Consider the following 10,000-nt stretch of genomic DNA (forward strand, 5'->3'; position numbering starts at 1 on the left):
AAATATTTTATCTTGACTGTTTATTACTTCTTCTGTAATTTTATCCCTTGTTTCCTTTCCTCACTGGGCTATCTTTTCCTTGTTGAAGCCCTTAGGCTTATAGCATATTGCTTTTCCAACTAGGGTTATAGGTTATTATTATTATTATTATTATTATTATTATTACTTGCTAAGCTACAACCCTAGTTGTAAAAATAGGATGCTATAAGCTCAGGGTCTCCAACAAGGAAAATAGCTCAGTGAGGAAAGAAAAAAAGGAAAAATAAAATTTCTAAGAACAATTACATATCTCCTACATAAACTATGAAAACTTTAGCAAAACAAGAGGAAAAGAAATAAGGCAGAACATCTTGCCCAAGTGTACCCTCAAGCAAAAGAACTCTAACCCAAGACTGTACAAAACCATGGTACAGAGGCTATGGCACTACCCAAGACTAGAGAACAATGGTTTGATTATGGAGTGTCCTTCTCCTGTAAGAGTTGCTTACCATAGCTAAAGAGAGTCGTCTACCCTTACTAATAGGAAAGTGGCCACTGAACAATTACAGTGCAGTAACCCCGTGGGTGAAGAAGAATTGTTTGGTAATCTCAGTGTTGTAAGGTGTATGAGGACAGAGGAGAAAAAGTAAAGAATAGGCTAGAGTATTCGCTGTGTGTGTGTAGGCAAGGGTAAAATGAACCGTAACCAGAGAAAAGGATCCAATATATATATATATATATATATATATATATATATATATATATATATATATATATATATATATATACATAAATATATATGTGTGTGTTTGTGTATATATATATATATATATATATATATATATATATATATATATATATATATATATATATATACATAAATATATATGTGTGTGTTTGTGTGTATATATATATATATATATATATATATATATATATATATATATATATATATCTATATATATATATATATATATATATATATATATATATATATATATATAAATGTATGTGTGCATGTTTATACACACACACACATGTATATATATATATATATATATATATATATATATATATATATATATATATATATATATATATATATATGTGTGTGTGTGTGTGTGTGTGTGTGTGTATGTGAATATATAATCATAACATACGAATGTTCATATATATATATATATATATATATATATATATATATATATATATATATATATATATATATATATATGTATATATAGATAGATAGATAGACAGATATGTATATGGGACTCTGTTAGATTTCGCCAGTTATCCATATTTTGAGCTTTCAAATCAATACTTCTCCATTCATCATCTCCTACTTAACGATTCATAGTTCTCAACCATGTAGGTCTGGGTCTTCCATCTCTTCGCGTCCCTTGTGGAACCTAGCTGAAAGTTTGGTGAACTAATCTCTCTTGGGAAGTGCAAAGAGCATGACAAAACCACCTCCATCTGCCCCTCACCATGAACTCATACACATATGGCACTCGAGTAATATCTCTTATAGTTTAATTTCTAATTCTGTCCTACCATTAACTCCCAATATTCTTTTGAGGGTTTTGTTCTCAAGTCTACTAAATCTGTTTGATATTATTTCATTGTCATACCATGACTCATGTACATAGAGTAACACCGATCATACTAAACTGATGCTTTTTCTCATTTTTATATGTAATTTCAGACGATTTGATTTCCAAATTTTACTTAACCTTTTTTCAATCTTTCATGAAACTCAAATTCTAAAGATCCTGTATTAGGGATCATAGTTCCTAAATATTTAAATGATTCCATCTCATTAATCCTTTCCTCTTCCAATGATATTTCATCTTGCATTGCATATTATGTTCTCATCATTACACTGTCTTTCTTCTATTTATCTTGAGTCTAACTTATGCAATCTGGTAGTGGTAAGCACCCTTTGCGTCAATAGACGTAGGAAGAGATGATGATGATGATGATGATATATATATATATATATATATATATATATATATATATATATATATATATATATATATATATATATATATATATATATACTGTATATGTATATATATATATATATATATATATATATATATATATATATATATATATATATATATACTGTATATGTATATATATATATATATATATATATATATATATATATATATATGTATATATATATAAATAAATATATATATATATATATATATATATATATATATATATATATATATATATATATATATAAGATGTAAGTATATGCATTTAACTTAACAAAAACCTTGTATTCGAGAAATTGCTTTTGAATAATAATTCTTGTGAATAATGAGTTATTAAATATATGCAATTTAATATCTTTAAACTTTTCTGAGTTATTAAATTTAGGAAGTTTATTATATTTTAACCTTTACTGAAGTAAAACATAGAAAAGTAAATTTTCGGCAAAAAAAATGGGGGGGGGGGTGTTGTTTGCTATAACACCCCCCCCCCCCTCCCCATACATCCATGCCCATGTCCATACGGGTGGGAGAATGATAGGCCGAAGGAGCCGTTTCTCAGGTAGACCATGTACCATCTCAAGATTTTCCTGGAGATGACACCTGATATTGTGAATGTATGAATGTATGAATTCACCATTTTATACGCCACTCACATGCTATATGCATACATGGGGCATTTTGCAGGTCCTCTAAATTGCAACCATGATCAGTTCTCTCTCTAATTTTGACATGATAAAGCCACCACCAACAACTACAATTAAGTCTGCAGTACCACCACAACCCAAGTGTTAGTTCATTTAGTCTTTATCTGAAAAAGAGACATAGTTACCTACCACCAGTTAACTACAAGCATGCAGACATATCAATAGATATTTAATACAACACAAATCAAACAATAGTAGTAGGTTGGCCAGGGCACCAGCCGCCCATTGAGATACTACCACTAGAGAGTTATGGGGTCCTTTAACTGGCCAGACAGTACCACACTGGATCCTTCTCTCTGGTTATGCATCACTTTCCATTTGCCTACTCATACACCGAATAGTCTGGCCTATACTTTACAGATTCTCCTCTGTCCTCTTACACTTGACAACGCTGAGATTACCAAACAATTCTTCTTTGTTCAAGGGGTTAACTACTGCACTGTAATTGTTCAGTGGCTACTTTCCTCTGGGTAAGGGTAGAGGAGATTTTAGCTATGGTATCAGCTCTTCTATGAAAAAGACACTCCAAAATCAAACCATTGTTCTCTAGTCTTGGGTAGTGCCATAGCCTCTGTACCATGGTCTTCCACTGTCTTGGGTTAGAGTTCTCTTGCTTGAGGGTACACTCGGGGACACTATTCTATCTAATTCCATTATCCGCTTGTTTTGTTAAATTATTTAAAGTTTATATATGCAATATTTATCTTAATGTTGTTACTGTTCTTAAAATATTTTATTTTTCCTTGTTTCCTTTCCTCACTGGGCTATTTTTCCTGTTGGGGGCCCTGGGCTTATAGCATCCTGCTTTTCCAATTAGGGTTGTAGCTTAGCAATTAATAATAATAATAATAATAATAATAATAATAATAATAATAATAATATAAAGCACAGTGGTCTGCATACCCTGTAACACAAAAAGACTACACTGTCAGCTGATGAACTTTAACCCCACCGCTTAATTTTTAAGAATGTCGCCATAATTACCTTCACCTGTAAGAAAATGAGAATGTTAATATTGATGTCTGAAGCATGAACTAATTTGCATGACAGTTGAATTATTCATTTGTATGGAAAGGTCACACTTACACAGTAAAGTCAATATAAAACCACGTTTTCTCAATAATTTCAGAATCTTTTTATGAAGAATCATTAACTTTGTACTCAAATTAGATAATTAGCTTGGTTTTAAAACTGCCTACACGTATATTTTTCCACAAAGTTAAGAAGATAACCAATAAATCTGTTTATATAGGTGTAGGGTGGATAACAATGAAGAATGGCAAGAATTTTAACTTAGTGTCCCTTTAGCGTGACCTTTTGACCCTGATGACGTCATAAATACACTACTTGAATAACTAATGAGTTCATGTGAAAGTGCAGGTCATACCCAATCTAAGGATATGTAATTTGTACCAGCACCTAATTCCTTTGTATGAGAAAATGTCCTTTATAGTGCCCCTACCTTTAATTTTTGCGCCCTAAGATATCCAAGTGGCGAACAAAAACAGTTAGGGTTCGGTCACACCGAACGTGGCGAGTATCAAGGTAGAGGCACAAATTGGGCGGCAAGGCAGCGACAAAACAATGTATGGCCGCGCCGGGAACGTCACGTCTCTCAAGCCTCCTCACTCTCAGCAGTCATGACACGATCGCGTTTGAGTAGGAAATTACTTCTGATTGAATATCTGAGTGCTAAACTTGACAATAAATTATATAATAGAGTTTGGAGTCATAATTTTTGTATGCAGAGAGAGGAAAAGTGAACTTTACAATTTATATTGCCAGTCTCGTACGAAGGTAAATCTTATGAATATTTACATATGACACGACAGCCTAATGATTCTTTGTTAGCAATACAATATTTGAAGTCAGGCTCATAAAACAAAAGACGAAATACAGACAACCTCTCTCTCTCTCTCTCTCTCTCTCTCTCTCTCTCTCTCTCTCTCTCTCTCTCTCTCTCTCTTTCTCTTACCAGGCAATATAATTGCTTCAAATATGACTAGTTCATGAAAATCTATTGTCCCTTTTACTTTGGGAATTTACAAGTATTTGAATAAAATATATTATTTAAACATATAACCGAAAGTTTTTATTTGAAATTTCCCAACTCTATCTTCTACATTTTCTGTAGTTATCATTCCAGCCTTTGGTTGGAAATCTCTCTCTCTCTCTCTCTCTCTCTCTCTCTCTCTCTCTCTCTCTCTCTCTCTCTCTCTCTCTTATATATATACACACACACACTCATATATATATATATATATATATATATATATATATATATATATATATATATATATATATACATATATATTTATATATATACTGTATATATATATATATATATATATATATATATATATATATATATATATATATATATATGTATACATATTATATTATTATGGCTCCAGCATCTGGGCACCAAAAATATATTATGCTATGGCTCGTGTCTGGGAACCAAATATATAATAAAATATTTATATCAGGATTGACGAGCTATACAACCTCTCGAACTCCAAATACACCTGTTTGCTTTTACCTTGAATCTGTTACACATGGAAACATTAATACCCGAATATCCAAAGGCCTCATCAGTACACTCAAAACAAAACTGGGTAATTATTCTTAAGAATTATTCGAACAAACTTACCACAGTTCATTAACAGGATATGAGCGAATGTGCATTAAACACTGATGATTGAAATAATACAGTCTTTACAAAAATAAATATATTCTATATAAATTACAACACTTTGAAAAATTTTTCATAAAACAAATAAATCACTCGAAATATTAAGTCTGAACAAAACTTAGATTGTGACAAAAATGTTACGATCTGAAAGTTATATAATTACTTGACTTTGAATATTAATTTGAATAAACCTTAGACTAAGACAAAAGAAATACTTATGAAAATTATATAAACACTTATTTCACTTGAAACTAAATCTGAATACAATATTTAAGTTTCATACTTGATGAAAATAGATAGCCAAATCACAATACAAGAACCTATCACCTTCCTAAAAGCCGTTTACAAAAACTCTGAGAGAATTTTTATAAGTACTCGCTATAATTAAAAAAATTTGTCACACCAAAACTTCATTATTTTACTGAACACTTTTAAAACATACACTGAGCTGCGTGCGAGAGTGAGAGAGAGGTGGAGACGGCTCTGTCTTAAGGCTGGAACTATGCAACCCTGAGGTTGCCTTTATATATGAAACTTAGCTACTTCCAGAAGATTCCAGGAGAGCGAATTCTGGAAGCGTGGGGCTGGGCTAAGGCGTCTGAGTTACAAAGTATTGCTCTCTCAAACACGTATCCACGCAACACAAGACGAACTCTCTCAGTCAGCTAGCTTCGCCCACCGAAATAAAAGAAAGAGGAAACCCAGCGCTAGAGCCCTCCAGAAACTTCCAAAGCATATGACACCCAAAACAATAGCATATCTCCTCACAAACATGACATAATACCTCATGAAAATAAAAAATAAAAATTACATAAGCCCTTGTTCATATTTCGTATGGTAACAGAACACTCTCAAACATATTACGTAAGACCGTAACAAAAATACGTGGAATGAAGTTAATTCTTAAAAATAGCTTAAATATAGATATACTGACTTCGATAAAGAATACAATGAAATTAAAAACGAAAGTCTTACGTAATTTACATAATAAACTTAAATCTACATGAGAGGAAATCATCTTAAGAGCTGGCTAAACTTTCTTCAATGCACATAGAAAAACAAATAAAATCATGAATAAACTACTGCATTTACTCTACACTAGACCTGCTTTGTAAGAATATATATATAAATATATATATATATATATATATATATATATATATATATATATATATATATGTATATATACATATATATACATATAATTTAAGCATATAACCGAAAGTTTTTATTTGAAATTTCCCTACTCTATCCTTTAGATCTTCTTTGTTTTTCTTTCCAGCCTTTGTTTGGAAATTTCTTTCTTTTTCTCTTTCTCTTTCTCATTATATATATATATATATATATATATATATATATATATATATATATATATATATATATATATATACATATATATATAGATATATATATGTGTATATATATATATATATATATATATATATATATATATATATATATATATATATATATATAAAACATACTTAAATGGAATAAAATGGTGTCACTCTCTAATATATAGGTTGCAACACACGAAAAAGGCACACGCACTGTTTTAACTTACCCTCCATTTGCAGTTGATTACCTATATCTTCCCTATATTATTTCAACACATTTTTATTTATGTGTATTGGATTACAAGCCCCAAAATGCTCTCTGGAACATCTCCCTAATAAACTCTTCAGTAATAATAGCTAGAAACGAACAACTGAACGCATGCCCCTTCTGGAACTGCTGAAAAAATGTTGTTGTCTTGGATGAAGACGCGCGAAGCCGCCACAATTTTTAAAATCATATTTCATAGTTTGGCAGCAGAAACAGAGATTCATGCCTACACGCTCGATCAGTGTAGCCATGCACCTAAGATACCTTATGTTTAAAATTGCCACGGGAACCTCTTCCCTGCAACCTCCATGCTCGTCATGTTTGGTGTGGCTGAATCCTAGGAGTGGAACAGGAGAGACTAGATTTGAAAACGGCAGCAATCTAAATTAAGTGCCGTTTAGAGACATAAAGGATTTAGCAGCCATCTGAATTAACAGCTATGCAGAGACAGAGAGAATATCACAAGTGGATTCTTGCCTTCCAGATCTCAAAGGAATAATCTGCAAGATGAACTCAGCAACAGAGAGAAGAGGTCAAACTTTTTCTGATATGCAGTGTTCCTTGATGAAGATTCACTTATACTGTTTCTTCGCCAGGTGGACAAATGCAGAATAAACAAATCTGACTACTTCTAGTATGATGTGTCCCTTGGAAAGGAATTTATGGGACTGGAATAGTGGAACAGGATGATTGGAATAGAAAACACCAGGTTTGAGATTGGCGGCCATCTAAATAAACTGCTATTCAGAGAAAGAGAGGATATGACAAGTGGATTCTTGCCTTCCAGATCTCAAGGGAATAATCTACAAGATGTACCCAGCAGAGAGAAGAGGTCAAACTTTTTCTGATATGCAGTATTCCTTGATAAAGATTCACTTGTACTGTTTCTTCGCCAGATGGACAAATGCAAAATAAACAAATCTGACTACTTCTAGTATGATATGTCCCTTGGAAAGGAATTCATGGTACTGGAATAGTGGAACAGGATGATTGGAATAGAAGACACTAGGTTTGAGACTGGCAGCCATCTGAATTAACAGCTATGCAGAGACAGAGCAGATATGACAAGTGGATTCTTGCCTTCCAGATCTCAAGGGAATAATCTACAAGATATACTCAGCAGAGGGAAGAGGTCAAACTTTTTCTGGTATGCAGTATTCCTTGATAAATATTCACTTGTACTGGATCTTCGCCAGATGGACAAATGCATAATAAACAAATCTGACTACTTCTAGTATGATGTGCCCCTTAGAAAGGAATTTATGGGACTGGAATAGTGGAACAGGATGATTAGAATAGAAGACACCAGGTTTGAGACTGGCAGCCATCTGAATTAACAGCTATTCAGAGACAAAGAGGATATGACAAGTGGATTCTTTCCTTCCAGATCTCATGGAAATAATCTACAAGATGGAGTCAATAGAGGGAAGATGTCAAACTTGTTCTGCTATGCAGTGTTCCTTGATAAAGATTCACTTGTGCTGTTTCTTTGTCAGCTGGACAAATGCAAAACAAACTATTCTGACTACTTCTAGAATGCTGTGTCCTTTGGAGAAAATTTCATGGTACTGTAATAGTGGAACAGGAAGAGTGAAGCAGAAGAAACTAGGCTTGAGAATGGCAGCCATCTGGATTAACAGTTATTGAGAGAAAGAGAGGATATGACAAGTGGATTTTGGTCCTCCAGATTTCAATGGGAATAACCTACATGATGGAGTCAGCAGAGAAAAGAAGTCAAACTTGTTCTGGTATGCAGTGTTCCTTGAAAAAGATTCACTTCTACCGTTTCTTTGTCAGGTAATACAGTAATGAAAAAAAGAGAAATATTCCAAGAATACATACTCTTGTATTTTGTCTTAATTATCAATTTTCCTTACAGTACTTATTGAGTATATTATCATCATCATCATCTCCTCCTATTCCTAATGACGCAAAGGGCCTCGGTTAGATTTCAACGGTCGTCTTTATCTTGAGCTTTTAATTCAATACTTCTCCATTCATCATCTACTTCATGCTTCATAGTCCTCAGCCATGTAAGCCTGGGTCTTCCAACACTTCTAGTGCCTTGTGGAGCCTGGTTGAAAGTTTGGTGAACTAATCTCTCTTGGGGAGTGCAAAGAGCATGACCAAACCATCTCCATCTACCCCTCACCATGATCTCATATACATATGGTACGCGAGTAATCTCTCTTATAGTTTTATTTCTAATCCTGTCCTGCCATTTAACTCCCAATATTCTTCTGAGGGCTTAATTCTCAAATCAACAAAATTTGTTGGATATGGTTTCATTGTCATACTACGACTCAAATCTGTACAGTAACACCAATCTCATTAAACTGATCTACAGGCGGATTTTTATATGTAATTTCAGGTGATTTGATTTCCAAATTTTACTTAACCCAGCCATTGTCTGGTTGGTTTTTTTCAATTTTTCATTGAACTCAAATTCTAAAGATCCTGTATTAGAGATCATAGTTCCTAAACATTTAAATGATTCCACCTCATTAATCCTTTCTCCTTCCAATGACATTTCCTCTTCCATTGCATTTCCGTTCTCATCATCTCTGTCTTTCTTCTATTTATCTTTAGCCCAACTTCCTGTTATATTTCATGCATTCTGGTAAGCAAGCTTTGCAAGTCCTATGGTGTTCTGCTTATAAGAACAGCGTCATCAGCATACTCTAAGTCAGATAATTTCCTATTATCAATCCAGTCCAATCCTTCTTCACCATCCTCAACTGTTCTATGCATCACAAAATCCATGAGGAGGATAAACAACATTAGTGGCAATACATTCCCTTTGAGTACTCCGCTGTTCACTGGAAATTTATTTGTTAGGACTCCACTAACATTAGTTTTTCACTTGCTATGCTCATGAACAGACTTAATCAACTTGTTTAGATAGCTCAAAAATTACAAAGACAAACTGATCTTATCTAATGTCATTGCCACACATTTTAGCAGGTGACCTTTTTGCTGTAGTCAGTCCCTGCTAACGGCCT

This window comes from Palaemon carinicauda, chromosome 6 (genome assembly GCF_036898095.1).
Source record: "Palaemon carinicauda isolate YSFRI2023 chromosome 6, ASM3689809v2, whole genome shotgun sequence".
Lineage (NCBI taxonomy): Eukaryota > Metazoa > Arthropoda > Malacostraca > Decapoda > Palaemonidae > Palaemon > Palaemon carinicauda.